The sequence below is a fragment of the Hemiscyllium ocellatum genome, chromosome 37 (genome assembly GCF_020745735.1).
Source record: "Hemiscyllium ocellatum isolate sHemOce1 chromosome 37, sHemOce1.pat.X.cur, whole genome shotgun sequence".
Lineage (NCBI taxonomy): Eukaryota > Metazoa > Chordata > Chondrichthyes > Orectolobiformes > Hemiscylliidae > Hemiscyllium > Hemiscyllium ocellatum.
Window position 1 is genome coordinate 35333527 of NC_083437.1, and position 16841 is coordinate 35350367.

At 40.5% G+C, this 16841-nt stretch overlaps 1 protein-coding gene across 9 annotated transcripts in view; it reads right to left on the minus strand.

The window, feature by feature from the left end:
• LOC132833495 (protein polyglycylase TTLL10-like) overlaps positions 1 to 16841 on the minus strand; it is a 205285-nt gene that overhangs the window by 152524 nt on the left and 35920 nt on the right. Inside the window, exon 1 of one of the 9 annotated variants that reach the window (XM_060851809.1) lies at positions 6072 to 6201. The exons of 7 other annotated variants lie outside the window; for them this stretch is intronic. The gene's annotated coding sequence lies outside the window, so the exon portion shown is untranslated. Of the gene's footprint in view, positions 1 to 1020; positions 1082 to 6071; positions 6202 to 16841 lie in introns of those variants that run through there. One more of the 9 variants, XM_060851810.1, reaches the window with a different exon arrangement.

The window sequence follows — 16841 nt, forward strand, 5'->3', positions numbered from 1 at the left end:
AACCTCGCTGACTCTCCCTCCGTAAAGTTGCAGTTTAAATCTTACTGCACTAATCCTGAAAGGTCATTACATGATTTGGTGTTAAATTCTGTCGCAAAGTTATTCATGTAAAGTACTGATAAATTAAAGCTGCTATATATATGGATGCTGCTGTAATGAATATATGCTTTCTTGTTACTCTATTGGAGGTTTAGCAACCCATTAACAGATGCTGGGCAGCTGTATCTCTAAAACAATGTGTTTTGATTTGGTCAAACCAAAAGATTTTTTTTGTGCCAGGTGCCTAAAACTAAAATGGGTTCCATAATTGTACTAAAAGAAAACAATTTACTTAAAATCAAGATAGCAAAAGAGTGGTACTGCTTTAAGAAGTAATAGTTTTGCTTTTAGCTTGGAACACATTTGTGGTGGATAATGTACGATGATTAGTGGGGGGTGGGGCAGGATAGAGTGAGAGACACATAGAGGTATGCTGATTGCTTGGAAGTTCAAGGGACTTCTGGCCCCTACTCTGTGAAGCCCATAAAGTATCCTTAAGTTTACCCAGATACTGAGCTTTGTCTCTTCTGGCTCATTTAACAATTTCTACCACGTTTTACTCTTGAATTTGGTCCTGTGCAGATCTCCAAAACCCTTTGTTCTGTTAAAATAGCACTATAACACCAATGACATGACAAGACTCCCCGAGCTGAAGCAACCAACCTTCAAATGTTGGTTTAAGTGACAATTTCAAGTGACAGAGTGCAGAAGCTCATCAGCATACATTTGCTCACTCTACACTACCTCTGCCTGAACTTTGTGTGTGTGTGTGTGTGTGTGTGTGTGTGTATGTGTGTATGTGAGTCTGTGTGCCTGTGTGTGTAAGGGGAGTCATTGTTTTAAATGAATTTTTGGGTGGCAGCGATCACTAGCTTACTCCTAAACCAAGGCCAAGACGAATTAAAATGAACACAGCCAGCGTCTGGTAATGAAGGGGTTATCAATTGCTAGGTTGCTCTGTTTGTGTAGGTCTTAAGTCACCTGTTCCACCTGGATCCCATTTGGCAAGTAATATGTAGAATCTGGATCCCTCTGCGGTACATCCTCATAGCAACCAGTGTACGTCAGAAATCACCTAACAAAAGAATATAACCGCAAAAACAGGAAGCTTCACAGACAACCAACCAGGACATGCCTCTCCTCATCTGTATCTTTCAAATTATGATTGTGTAATTTTTTTTGTAAAACAACTGGTTAAATTCTCACTGATATGGATAGCTTCAGTTTCAGCTTTGAAACTGTCAGAAAGTTTAATTAAAATACTTTACTTTATATATAAAACTACGCCCATGTCGTAATAACGTGCCAGTGCTTGAACTTTGAACCTGATATCAATGAGACATCTAGGTTTACAGCAGTGCATTGCAAAACTTCAGCTTTGTAGTGAAAAAGGAACTTTCTTCCCTTTAAGAAAAGGCAATTATCCAAACACACTAATAACTATCAAACTAGCTGCAACAAAAAAAATCTCAGTGTAACTGTGCTATATTGCATGTTGTCAAGCTACATACTTTATATATATCACTGTGCTTCTAATGAGTGTCTGACGACATTCATCTAGTCATTTTTCAAATATTCCATTAATGAAGACATAAAAAGTTTGTAGATTATATCCCTCACATCTACATTCACAAGGCTGGAATTAGCAGAGATAACTCGGAGCAGTTACTTTGCAATGGATTTGACAAGTAATTCGGTTTTCATTCCCAATGCGCCAGTAATAAATTTATTCTTGGAGCCAATTCTGGAAGCAGGTGATAACAGTTTATGATTCAGTTCAGAGCACACTTATTAGGGCTCTTGTGGTACAGTAGTAGCATCCCTATCTCTGAACCTAGAAGCATAGGTTTAAGTCTCACCTGTCAAAGGTGTATAATAGCATCTCTAAATAGATTGATTAGAAAATACAGCACACTTACTTCAGTCACAAAGTGTGCAGTTCAAGTCCCACTTCAAGGCTCGAGCTCAAAAATCAAGCCTGGCCTTGCAGCAGTGAAAGACCACTGCACTGTTGAAAGTGCTGCCTTTGGGGTGAGGTGTTAAACTGAGGCCTCATGTGCCCACTTGAAGGGGTATAAATTATTCCATGAGGGGCAAAAAGAGATAGCCCGGTTGTCTTGGCAACTGTTATCCGCCAATCAACATCACAAAAACAGATTGTCTGGTCATGATCACATATTGTTAGAGAGAGTTTACTGGGTGCAAATTAGTTGTCACATTTCCTATGTGACGACATTGACTACAATTTATCTTTCATTGGTGTATAACACCTTGAGGTGTCTGGTGATTGTGGCAAGCAGAACATAAGTTTTCAATCTGGAATGAATCCAGGATGAGAAGCACAAGGATTTTCATTACAGTGAAAGTAAATAATGACATGTTCAACAAATCTTATACATTCTAAGATTTTATTCTAAGAATTATTTGATTTCATAAACAAAGCGTAGTACAACATCTATTCAAAATTCACCTCACTTTCAGACTGGAATATTAACTAAATCCCTTCTACTTTGCCAATGATGCTCAACATTAAATTTATCAAGGCCACTTCAGTTAAATACACACTGCTAACCACATTTACCTGAGTATGTGCTCAGAGGTTAACTTGTCAACATCTTAATTGGTTGTTGACTTGGGATACTGAAGAGCAGAGGTCTGAGTGGCAGATTGTGACAGTACACCCCCCCACCCCAACCTTCCTCCCACCTTTATGTGCCATTGTTTTCTAACAGTCCCTGGACAAAAGATCTCATCACAAATCAATCAAATGGGACATGGTCCATAAGAGAACTAAATGTGAACCATGTCTGATGTGCATATAATGTACACAATTTCCACTAAGTCTGTTTTTTTTTTGCATTTGTTATTTGCTCATACTCTCTTAAAAGGCTAATGAAAACAACAAATTCTTCGGCTTTATTGGAGGCTTAGTACAAAAGCCTGTATTTAATTCATTTACACAACACACAGTAATAGCTATACCACACCCCCCCAGAAAAAACAGACAAGTAATAAAAGCAGGCATTTGGGGGGTTGTGTTTGACTGCAACTTTATCCACATCACAAGGAAATGGTAGTCTTTGTCTTGTACAGAACAGTTCTCAGCAGTGTCATGATGAACTATATTAGGAACAAGTCCAAAGACTGTCACAACTAATTCAGAGTTTTTTTGAAATGTAGATGCAGTACAGGTGCTTTTGAAAGCCCGATTATACAGCATTGCAAGGCAATATTAATGGGTTATACTAATGAAAAAACTACAATTCTGTTTTGTAACTCTGAAACACACTTTTAGTAGGAAAAATGTACATTACAGGAGATGGGATTGGCACAAAAAAGATATTCAGCAAATTCTTTTTAGGATAGCAAAGAATTTAATATGCAAAAGTAACCCTATTAAGTGGGAATAAAAACAAATCAGAAGACTGACTAAAACTGGCTCCTTACTTTAATAGCATTCTGTATTTCTACTCAATTATTTATCACTGGTGAATGTCCTACAGCAGTAGACTTAGGACAAACATGAATTGAGAAACAACAGAAAATTCTGGAGACGTGATCAAATATGTAACGATTATTTCATGAGGGAGTAAACTGAATGGGTTTAGGTGTAGAGATAAGGACTTGAGATGTCATTGGTAGATCAATTTACGTATGAGTAATATGAAAGTAAGAAAAATACACAGTTGAAGGTGGCCAGGAAAGAATGATTGCCTTGGGTTTAGCTAGGACGCTGCAATGGTAGCAGTGACACCATTGATGAACATGTAAACAAAGATAAATCTTTTAAATTAGGATTGGAATTTATTGTAATCAGTTCAATCTACAACCTGGATTTTAAATATCCAAACTAATGTTGCATATTGCTTCTGTTTATAGTTTAACTGGTAATTGTCCAACTTCAGTACCCACGCCAGTTACAAAATGGTTACATAAGGTATATCCCAGCAGTTATGTACTCAGTTTATTCTCTAAGGAAAGGACTTATACTGGTATTGGCTTCCTTATGCAGAACGTGCAGAGCCTTATGCATTAGGGCATCAAATAAGACATGAAAGATTTATAATGGGAAATGTTAGGCTTTAGAGAGAGGCTTTAATGGAGGTGAAGGCAAGCAAGAGGTACAGAAATGTTATGTTGCTTCAGAAAAATTCTAAAAGGACTAGTTATGGATGCTTAAAAGTCAGCTTTGGTTGGTAGATTGGAGGAAGTGGAAGTAAGTTAGAGAACCATGACAGTGCATACTAGAGTCTGTAGCTGGGGAAAGTTTTCTAGAAAGGGCAGGACAATATGATGGAGTCATCAGAGCCCAGAAAGAAGATCTTGAAGATTTTTGATAGGAAATTTAAATCCAGAAACTAAGGTAATGGATGTACAATCATGGAGTTCTGGATTTGTGAAACACTTTAGGGAAAATATTTGATTTATTTTACGAAAAAGAAATTTAATCCTAGAATTATCTGTTTCATCAATAACCTTCCCTCCACAATGTTCAGTACCATTTACGATTCCTCAGATACTAAAGCAGTCCATGTTCAAATACAACAAGATTTGGAAAATATCCAGGCCAGGTCTGACGTGTGACAAGGAACATTTGCACCACACAAATGCCAAACAATGACCGTTTCCATCAAAGACAATCTAACACTGCTACCTGACATTTAATGGTGTTACCATCACTGAATCCCCCACTAGCAACATCCTGGGGTTACCAGTGACTCGCCATATAAACACAATGGCTATCAGAGCAATCAGCAGCGAGTAACTCACTTCTTGACTTCTCAAAGTCTGTCCACCAGCTACAAGGCACAAGTCAGGAGTATGATGAAATATTTTCCTCTTGTCCAGCAAATGGAACGACTCTCCCAACTTCAAGTTCATCTGAGAACCAACTTCTGATAACAAAAAGTCTCAACCTACTTCGAAACCTTCACTTTACAAGATCTTTGCTTCAACTTCAGAAAGCTTAGCTTAAGAAACCAGGTCTGACCCAAAGGAGATCTGAGGTTATAAAACCAATTCACATTCACCATAATTTGTAAAAGTGTACTATATACAGCCTAGATGTGTGTGTGTGTGTGTGTGTGTGTGTGTGTGTGTGTGTGAGAGAGAGAGAGAGAAATTAAGTGAGTAACATTGTTGATTTGTGGCAAGCATGAGAGAACAAATAACCTCTTTTCAACTCACAATAGCTTGCTGCTGATAATTTGATTGAATCCATACTGTGGATAAGAAAAGGAGAAAGTGAGGACTGCAGATGCTGGAGATCAGAGCTGAAAATGGGTTGCTGGAAAAGCGCAGCAGGTCAGGCAGCATCTAAGGAGCAGGAGAAGGGCTTTAGCCTGAAACGTCGATTCTCCTGCTCCTTGGATGCTGCCTGACCTGCTGCGCATTTCCAGCAACACATTTTCAGCTGTGGATAAGAAAACACATGTAAAAAGTACTGACCACAGGCAGTGTTAGGAACACACACATTCAATCTGTACTGGAAAACCATACTCAAACATTTGGACAATAGCTACAGCCATGTTGTTGATTGCAAAAATGGAAGAGATAGCATTATTCTCGTATGTATCATCCACATAATTCCACATCTTTGAGTAGAAGCAACATGATCAGAGAAAGGGAGGGCATCATGGAACTGAGCTCCAGTTGTCTGTTTCACTTCTCTCTTCTCCCCTACTCCCATATACTGACAGGTTCAGTGGTTTGGGACGTGGCTTAGTTTTATCCCTATGTTCCTTCCTTAGTCATCTGGGGCATTTGCAACTGTAAAGTCATAAATTCACCACACCTCCCACTTCCTAGGATATTTGGAGTTTGGAGTTTAAAAGAGGGCTTCTGAAAAAGAATGAAAATTCTGTCCATGGTAGGCAGAGTAGAAATAGTTAAAAGAGGACTTCAAGATTACAAAAGATTTTTTGCACTGTCACTCAAATGCAACTTCTGATTTTTAAAAAAAATCATTATAAAATTCAGAAGTTGCATTAACATTATTAAACTAACAGAATGTTTTCACCACATTATCCTACTTTAACTTGGGTGTGATCCTGATCTGGAGCCGAATTTTCCAAATTCCAAGTTTCAGTCCAGGTTCAGTTTTAAACATACAGGCGGAACTAGTTCCTGGATCAGTGACACCCATATCATTTCTGTAATTTATGATGTGGGGGCAGGGATTACTGGAAGCTTTGAAACGCAAGAGATACACTGCAGCAGCCCAAACAGCACAAACCAGTTTTATAGAATCCAGGTAACTCAGGTTGTATGGTTCAAAGACTGACATTGAAATCACAAATACATTAAAAGAAATGTTTGATGGGCAATAATATAGTCATAAAAACAGTCGTAAAAAAGTTGGCAGCTCTGGAGCTGAAGAACAGAATTGCTTTCAAACGTTGGGTGTTAGATAAGAAACCCAGCACTGTTTGAGTGCAGTTCACTGTCTAAATCAGGATAGACAAAGCCCCAGAGGGCTCCGTGATGAGTGACAACACATGAGAAGGCTGTATGAAATAGCAGCCTTTCAGACAATGACTGTGGGGGTGGGGATGGTGTTGGTGCAGGAAACAAGGAGGATAAGAAGCAACAAATGCAGTAGTATAAGCAATGCTTCCCGATTTGAAGTTCCTTTTTGGCTATTTCCCAAATAAGTTATAGCAATAAGTCTATCCATCAAAGCATATCCATGCCGTTTGTGTTGATACTATCTCACGGGGAAGTGTACAAAACATCACTTAGCAGTAGTTTAAGGTAAAATAGAAGACCAACAGTTTAAAACTGTCAGATTCCATTTTGAGTCTTTACAGATTTATACTGAAGTTGAGTAGTTCCTGCTCTGAATACTTCCCTGTTTTGGTGCATTTATCTGAGACCATGCAGAAATATGATGGTAACTTAAGGCAGGATTATTGCTTCTTTTTAAAGTTAATGGGCTGAATATTCCATAATTTTGGCTAAGGGCCATTTTTGGGGAGAATCATGGAAGATTTTCAGCCTTGGGCAATGATAACCTCACACAGACTTCCACAGCTCAACCTATTAGTTATGCATCTGGACTTCATGGTACTCTTTATATTCATTCACAGGGCCTAAGAGGGGGATGCACTCACCAGTGCTACTTCCTGTTGACACTGATTCATGGGCTCCATGCTTAAACACCAGCAGTGCATAAGTTTAAACACTACAAGCAAGGAGCGAGCCTGATGTCAGCAGTGGGCAATTTGTTGGAGGGAATCCTGAGGGACAGGATGTACATGTATTTGGAAAGGCAAGGACTGATTAGGGACAGTCAACATGGCTTTGTGCGTGGGAAATCATGTCTCACAAACTTGATTGAGTTTTTTGAAGAAGTAACAAAGAGGATCGACGAGGGCAGAGCGGTAGATGTGATCTCTATGGACTTCAGTAAGGCATTCAACAAGGTTCCCCATGGGAGATTGGTTAGCAAGGTTAGATCACATGTAATACAGGAAGAACTAGCCATTTGGATACAGAACTGGCTCAAAGGTAAAAGACAGAGGGTGGTGGTGGTGGTGGTGGTGGAGGATTGTTTTTCCGACAGGAGGCCTTAAACCAGTGGATTGCCACAAGGATCGACACTGGGTCCACTACTTTTCATCATTTATATAAATGAGTTGGATGTGAGCATAAGAGATATAGTTAGTCAGTTTGCAGGTGACACCAAAATTGGATATGTAGTGGACAGCAAAGAAGGTTACCTCAGATTACAACAGGATCTTGATCAAATGGGCTCAGCCAATGGGCTGAGAAGTGGCAGAGGGAGTTTAATTTAGATAAATGCGAGGTCCTGCATTTTGGGAAAGCAAATCTTAACAGTAAGGTCCTTGGGAGTGTTGCTGAACAAAGAGACCTTGGAGTGCAGGTTCATAGCTCCTTGAAAGTGGAGTCACAGGTAGATAGGATAGTGAAGAAGGTGTTTGGTATGCTTTCCTTTATTGGTCAGAATATTGAGTACAAGAGTTGGGAGATCATGTTGCAGCTGTATAGGACATTGGTTAGGCCCCTTTTGGAATATTGTGTGCAATTCTGGTCTCCCTCCTATCGGAAAGATGTTGTGAAGCTTCGGAAAGGTTCAGAAAAGATTTACAAGGATGTTGTCAGGGTTGGAGGGTTTGAGCTATAGGGAGAGGTTGAATAGGCTAGGGCTGTTTTCCCTGCAGTGTCCGTGGCTGAGGGGTGACCTTATAGACGTTTATAAAATCATGAGGGGCATGGATAGAATAAATAGGTCTTTTCCCTAGGGTGGAGGCATCCAGAACTAGAGGGCATAGGTTTAGAGTGAGGGGAAGGATATAAAAGAGACCTAAGGGGCAACATTTTCATGCAGAGGGTAGTACATGTATGGAATGAGCTGCCAGAGGAAGTGGTGGAGACTAGTACAATTGCAACATTTAAAAGGAAAGGTTTGGGATATGGGCTCGGTGCTGGCAGGTGAGATGTCTGGTCAGCATGGACAACTTGGACCGAAGGGTCTGTTTCCGTGCTGTACATGTCTATGACTCTATGACTCTAACTACCACTCAAAGTCTGATTGACCATTATTATGAAGGAGATGGCTGAGAAAGGGAAGTTGGCAAACTGGTTCAGGTTCAGGAATCTGCAGGTTCACCTAAATGGAATGCTGGAGAGGAGGGCCATCTCTTTCTTTGTCTGGACTGCCAAAAGAGGCCATGGAACAGACACTGCCAACTCAAACAGAAATAGGCACTGCGGTAATGGTTAGCAGTCACCGCACTGTCCTCAGCGAGAAAAATGATGCCTAACAATGTCAAAAGGTCTATGGCTCCCTGCACTCTTCAAGTGATTCTGTTATGACAGTATATCAGAACCCCTTACATGGAATTAAAAGGCTAAAATGGCAAATGTCTATCACATTTAAGAGCTTAGAAATCATACAACACCAGGTGGTTGTGAAGGAGCAGTGCTCTGAAAACTAGTACTTCCTAATCAACCTGTTGGACCATAACCTGTTGTTGTGTGATTTTTAACTTTGTCCAGGCCACTCCAACACCGGCATCTCCGAACCACATTTAAGAGGAAGACTGCTGAAAGAAACTGCAAATTTACATTTAGTGGCTGGGCACAATCCTGTCTGAGGCAGTGGAATGTCACATATGTAAACTGTCAAGAAAACCTCAAATAGGGAAAGACTTAACTAGAAGAAATAATGGCAGTGTGGGAAGCTATCTCTTTCCTCTCAACAGAAAGCAGCAATTTGTTGACCTTGCTCTCTACAAATATACAAGGATAGGAATTAAAAAGCCAGTTTAAACTCTACTGGAGGGGGCTAGTGGGTTTAAGCATTGGCTTGCTGTAATTGTCACAGTTGACTATATACAACCTAGTTACCTCGGTGTTGCAGGTTAAGATCCCATCTAACCCAGAGTGCTACAAACCACTTGAAAAGGAAATGAGATACTACCCTGAATGCTAGATTCAATCACAGGTGATAGGCACCAGAACTACAAAATTTCAACCAATTTTCAAATCTGAATAATTCACAGACTGATCAATGTAGTTGTCTTTTTTCAAACCTCATTCTTGCGGACTTATCTCTTATTTCTAATTTGAGTGTACGTGCATTGCGTTAGTAATTCTTCTCACATATAATAAATAATAACTTTATCTTTTTGTTGTTCAAAGAAGCCTGACTAAATTTTTAAGCATAAGCTTATTTGATCTCGGACAAGGGAAGGGATCCTTTTCAAATTAACCTTGTTGCCACAAACCAAGGGAGTGGGCAAATAAATAAGGAGAGCCAGTTCATCCCATCTCTCCTGAAATATAATAGTTTGAGAAGCTTGTGTGAAATTGCAACAAATTAGGGAACCTCACCCAGGGTCTGATCACAATATTACTATCATGTCTCTGCTATCTCAAATTCTCTTGAACTCTGTCACTGCCCACATCACCCACCAAGGATAATGGTTTACCATTCTTGCATGCAGCATCTTCATTATATGATACTCATCCACCTCATTCTCTCAAACTACTAAGGCTTCCTGCGCTCGTCCTAATCTGACTGAAAACAACTCAGAATCTTTCCTGCTCCTGCACTACCACTAATAACTCTTCCAGGCACTTTCATCTCACTCAGTTCCTCTCTTTGCTTAGGCAATGGTCACTTACAAGAATCTCCCTCCCACACTATCGTTTGTTATCCCATACTATATCATATCCTACTCTTATATTTGGAATTAGCCACATCTTCACAACCATTATGCCCTCCAGCAAAATAGTTCTAAACTCTACACTTGAGTTTCATACTATCCTGATACAGCATGGAGTTTTCTCAATGATCAAATCCCCTCCCTTGATGTTATTTCCTAAACTCCCAGGACTGATCACAGTCAACTCCCTGGACTGAGAATGGACGATGCCTTTGATTGAGTGCAATGCATTTGCCACATAAGCTGCTGCCATGTTCTGTAGGTGTGACATTGACATAGTGCATGTTAGACCAAATAGCAGACCAAATTCCCCATGTTATGATTCCAGACAATGTATCCCAAACTGTTAAGCAGTTGTGATGGGGCTCCAATGCTACCATTGACGTTTGGAGTTGAACAGTTGATTTTGAAGATTCTTGGTCTTGTATTCTAATTAAAGCTCCTTTATCCTGATTTCTTTTTTAACTGTCTATTGTACAAGCTGTGTGAGAGAATCTTGCATTCTTCACCGGTGGTGCTGGACTAGTTCATAGTTCTCAAACTATAACAGCACACTAGACACACTACTCCACAGCAGCCTAATAATAACAGTCAAGTATTGAAGCCTGCTGTTAACTCCACTTTGTATATTCCTGGAAGGAGAAACCACAAAAATGTCTGCAAGAGGTTGCACAAACAGTCAACCTCTTCATTACCTCAAGTTACTCTCTCTCAGTTTTAAATTTCTTTGACACTTTTAAATGTAACATTCTATAGTCACACACAGAACTTCTACCTGACGTCCACTGAATTTATATCTGTAATCATTTTGTATCTTGCACACATCCTCTTTTAAGAACACAATTTGGAATGAAGAGTTAAAAATGGTTAGAGCATTTCGGGATGTTGACCATCATTGTGTATAACACACTGCTGTACAGCAACATGTCCGCCCCCTCAAATGTTTGGTGCTAGGGACAGAGACAAATGGGCTGAAAATGTGTTGCTGGAAAAGCGCAGCAGGTCAGGCAGCATCCAAAGAGCAGGAAAATCGACGGTTCCTGATTCCTGAAGAAGGGCTTATGCCCGAAATGTCGATTCTCCTGCTCTTTGGATGCTGCCTGACCTGCTGCGCTTTTCCAGCAACACATTTTCAGCTCTGATCTCCAGCATCTGCAGTCCTCACTTTCTCCACAGAGATAAATGGATCAGGTTTTCTTATTTATGCTAAGAGGCAAGGTAAGAAGAGATGCTGTGATGTGTAAACCCTGAATTAAGCATCACTACGGTAAAAGGCAAGGCAGAGATGCTTTAAGTGTCCATGTAAGTACAAAGTGAGCGAGTGCTAAGAAAGCAAGTCAACAGCCATAAAATATACCCTGAGCAGATGGACAAAATTGTGTGTCCTTGGACACAGAGCGGCCTGGTAGATGCATTGCAATACATGCTGTCCACGAGTCCCAAAGTGCAGTAGTAGTCCGGAAGAGTCATATGACTTAGTCCAGGATTGACATAACGAAGTGGTCAGCCCTGCTTTTGCCAATGCTTTTAAGTTGGGATTGGTGCTGTCAAGTTCTCCACCAGTGTCTGGGAGAATGCAAACTGCATAGAAATGAAGTAAAATTACCTAATGAGATGAAAATGTGTGTGAATAAGTTCCTTGCTGCTTACTCAAGAGTCTCATCTAGCCAATGAAAAAGAGAAAACTCACCTCTTTTCATCAGGAATCTCATTCCTCATTCTTGCCTCATTCTCCCAAATTTCTCATTAATACTGACGCCATTCAAAAGCTTGGAATTTTTTTTGCTTTAAAGGTAGGACGCATGTATAAAAGCTGATTACTGTTTCAAGTAATCCCTTTTCTAAATAAAATAGACCACCAAAAATAAAGGCAACATACTCAGAGCAGTCTCTTCCTATCCACTAAACAATTTGATCAATGGTGAGTAATTTGGGAGAATAATGTGAGGTGGCAGCAAGAAGTCCCACCTTCCAGATGTTGAATAGCAAGAAGAGATTCTCAGTAGTGAGCAACAAAAGGCCTATCTGCATGTATTAGCACCCTCATTGTAAAATAATCTCAGCTCATTGATGTGCCTCATCATTGCATAGAAACCAAATGAAAATTATTCCTAATGTGTAAGTCACAGTGGTAACATAGAGACTCCTGTTCACCGCTTACTTGTCCAGCCCTCAATCTGGCACCAACATCTCAGGACACATCAGATGGGCAGTGATCATAGGCACGCCCGCCTCATCCAGAACATCCAGGTCCCATCAGCAATACAGGGCACTAATTTCCCTTGGCCAACAGTCTGAAGAAATTGACAGGATAGCTGCACGCTGCCATTGCTTGAGAGATTGCACAGCTGAGCTTTGAAGATGGCACCAGTGCAAACAACTTTAGGGGGCTGGCTGTGGCCAGTGCTTCTGCCTGCTGAGAGTGGGAGAGTAGGATGAGTGAGGAGCACAGATGAGATTGGGAAGATGGCATGAAGAAAAAGTGCTTGAGCTTGTCTTGTGGACAGAAACTTTCCATGGAACTCCTCAAAACTGATGACTCTCTGATTTCTGGTAAAATTTATCCTTTAGTCTATGTTTAGGTTTCACATGAGATGATAAATTATGCAACATTAATATTCAAACTCAAACTCAATCTTCAGGAAAAATTGGGAATTAAAAATATACTTACATATTGTTAGTGACATGTGCTTACTGTTCACAGACCACGTTTGTATTCCCATGATGTTTAGTCATGCTTTTCTGTCAATGGTATGTAAATTTCTATGTCAACATCCCTTTAAAGTGCAATTATGTAATTGCAGACTCTGGCCAATATGTGACTCTGCAGAGAGATTTTGAAGCATTTCCCTCAACTTTGTCATCAAATTGTAGTAACAAGTATCCTCATTAACTGAAATCAGGCAACACCAAAAACAATTTTGAGTGCAAATGTTAAGTAACATTTTTAATTGTATGTTTACTTTGCACAGGATGGGGATATATTTTCAGGTTAAAATAAGTAGTGTAAATTATAAATGTGAACAAAAGAACTTACAGTGAAGATGTTTTGTCTTATTCGTAGGTTGTGAGTTTTGCTGGTTGGGTCAGAATTTATTGTGAATCTTTAGTTGCCCTTGAGAAAGTGGTGGTGAGTTGCCATCTTGAACTGTGGCAGACCATTTAGTGTAGGTGGATCACAACACTGTTAGAGGGAGGGAGTTCCAGGATTTGACCCAATGATACCAAAAGATTGGTGACAGGAGGAAGTGATAAGGGTAAGGGAACCATGGTTTACTACAGAAATTGCATCTCTTGTTAAGCAGAAGAAGGAGACTTATGTGTTGATGAGGCAAGATGGTTCAGATAAGGCGATGGAGAGTTACAGATCAGCTAGGAAGAATTTAAAGAGAGAGTTAAGAAGAGCAGAGAGAGGACACGTGCAGTCTTTAACAACTGGAATAAAGGGGAACCCTAAAGCTTTCTATAAGTGTGTGAGGAAGAAAAGAATGACTAGGGTAGAAATAAGGCCAGTCAAAGACAGAAGTGGAAAATTAAGTGTGGACCCTATGGAGATCGGAGAGATGCTAAACCAACGTTTCTCATTGGTTTTCACTCAGGAAAAGGAGAGTATTGTAGTGAATAAGAATGAGGTACGAGATATTAGACTAAAAAGGATCAAGATTAGTTACGAACAGGTGTTATCAATTCTAGAAGGAGTGAAAGTAGACAAGTCCCCTGGGCTGGATGGGATTTATCCGAGGATTCTCTAGGAAGCTAGGGAGGAGATAGCAGGGCTTTTGGCTTTGTTATTTGAGTCGGTCATTGTCTACAAGTTTAGTACCAGAGGACTGGAGGATTGCAAATGTTATGCCCTTGTTCAAGAAGGACAGTAGAGATGACCCAAGTAATTATAGACCAGTGAGCCTTACTTCTGTTGTAGGAAAGGCTTTGGAAAGAATTATAAGAGATAAGATTTATAATCATCCAGCAAGCAACATTTGATTTCAGATAGTCAACATGGTTTCGTCAAGGGCAGGTCGTATCTCATAAACCTCATTGAGTTTTTTGAGAAGATGACCAAGCATGTAAATGAGGGTAGGGCAGTTGACGTGGTATATATGGACTTCAGCAAAGCCTTTGATAAGGTTCCACATGGTAGGCTGTTGGAGAAAATGCAGAGGCATGGAATTGAACGTGATTTAGTTGTTTGGATGAGAAACTGGCTTTCTGAAAGAAGGCAGCGAGTGGTGGTTGATGGAAAATATTCAGCCTGGAGTCCGCTTACTAGTGGTGTGCCACAAGGATCTGTTTTGGGAACCACTGCTGTTTGTCATTTTTATAAATGACTTAGACGCAGGCATAGATGGATGGATTAGTAAATTTGTAGATGACACTAAAGTCGGTGGAGTAGTGAACAGTTTGGAAGAATATTATAGGTTGCAGGGGGACTTAGAATAGCTGCAGAATTGAGCTGAGATGTGGCAAATGGAGTTCAATGCAGCTAAATGTGAGGTGATGCACTTTAGAAAGAATAACAGGAAGGCAGAGTACTGGGTCAATGGAAAGATTCTTGGTAGTGTGGATGTACAGAGGGATCTTGGAGTCCATGTACATAACTCCCTGAAAGTTGCCACCCAGGTTGATTGTGCTGTTAAGAAGGCATATAGTGCATTAGGTATCATTGGTAGCGGGATTGAGTTCCAGAGCCACAACATCATGCTGCAACTATACAAAATGCTAATGCGGCCACACTTGGAATATTGTGTACAGTTCTGATTGCCATATTTCGGGAAGGATGTGGAAGTATTGGAAAAGATGCAGAGGAGATTTACCAGGATGTTGCCTGGTCTGGAGGAGATGTCTTATGAGGAAAGGCTGAGAGACTTGAGTCTGTTCTCATTGGAGAGAAGAAGGCTAAGGGGGGATTTGATAGAGACATACAAGATGATCAGAGGATTAGATAGGGTAGACAGTGAAAGTCTTTTTCTGAGGATGATGATGTCAGCTTGTATGAGGGGGCATAACTACAAATTGAAGAGTGCTACATTTAAGAAAGACATCAGAGGCAGGTTCTTTACGCAGAGAGTGGTAAGCGTGTGGAATACCCTACCTGCTAATGTATTTGGATTAGTGGTGCTGGAAAAACACAGCAGTTCAGGCAGCATCTGAGGAGCAGGAAAATCGACGTTTCGGGCAAAAGCCCTTCATCAGGAATACAGGCAAAGTGCCTGAAGGGTGGAGAGATAAATGTAGTCAACTCAGCCACATTAGGGAGATCTAAACAATCCTTAGATAAGCACATGGATGATGATAGAATAGTGTAGGGGGACAAACTGAGAATAGTTCACAGGTCGGCGCACATTGAGGGCCGAAGGGCCTGTTCTGTGATGTATTGTTCTATGTTCTATGTTTTCAAGAAAGTAAAGTGATTGGCTTGGAAGGAAACATATGGTGGTGATGTTCCCATGTATCTGCTGCTCCTACCTTTCTAGATTGCTGTGGCTGTATGTTTGGAAGGTGTTGTCTAAGGAGGCTTGGTCAAAAATTGCAATGCACCTTTTAGATGGTACATACTGGTGCTACTGTGCACCTGTAATATAGGGAATGAATGTTTATGGATGTGGCATCAATCAGGTCGGCTGCTTTGTCCTCGACAGTGGCAAGCTTCTTGAGTGTTGTTGGTATTTTGTTCACCCAGTCGAATGAAGAGAATTCTATCATACATCTGAAATGGGCCTTGTAAATGGTGAGGAGAAAGTGAGATCTGCAGATGCTGGAGATCAGAGCTGAAAATGTGTTGCTGGAAAAGCGCAGCAGGTCAGGCAGCATCCAAGGAACAGGAGATTCGACGTTTCGGGCATAAGCCCTTCTTCAGGATTCTTGTCGAATCTCCCGCTCCTTGGATGCTGCCTGACCTGCTGCGCTTTTCCAGCAACACATTTTCAGCTTGTAAATGGTGGACAAGCTTAGGGAAGTTAGGTGGTGAGTTACTTACTGTAGGATCCTTAGTCTTTGACTTATTCTTATAGCCACTGTCTATTGTCCAACACGCAAAAATACTGGCTACAAGGAGAACCTTGCAAGATTCCTGGCACTGGTGCCATCTTTAATGCTCAGCTGGCAGCATGCAGCTGTACTATTCACTACTGATCCTACCATGAAGGACACTCCTTCTCAACCTCTCCCCTCACCTGAGGCATAGTGACCCTTGGGTTAAACAATCTGTATTGAGTGCAGCCATATAGTCTGGCAAGACAATGGTGACTTTACCATTTACTTTTATATATGGCAGAATCAAGGAGTCAGGAAGTTGGTGGGACTTTTGATCCATGTCTTCCCACCCAATTATGTGGTACTCTTGTGGAGAGGCATGAAGTTTCACTGAATGGTTGACAGAAAATTGCATGTTCTTAAGCACATGCATAGACTCCTGGTGCTGTCAGTTTCAGTAACTGAATATTGGTAAAATCCCTGAGTTTTACAGACATTATAAATATAAAACCTGGCCCATCATTAATCAGAATCTGCCATTTTTTCAGAAAATGCCGGATTTTTAAAAAAAAGTTTGCACTTGATTATGATTAAATGTGAGCTCATTCCAAACATTTGGTAATTTGCCAGCACTGA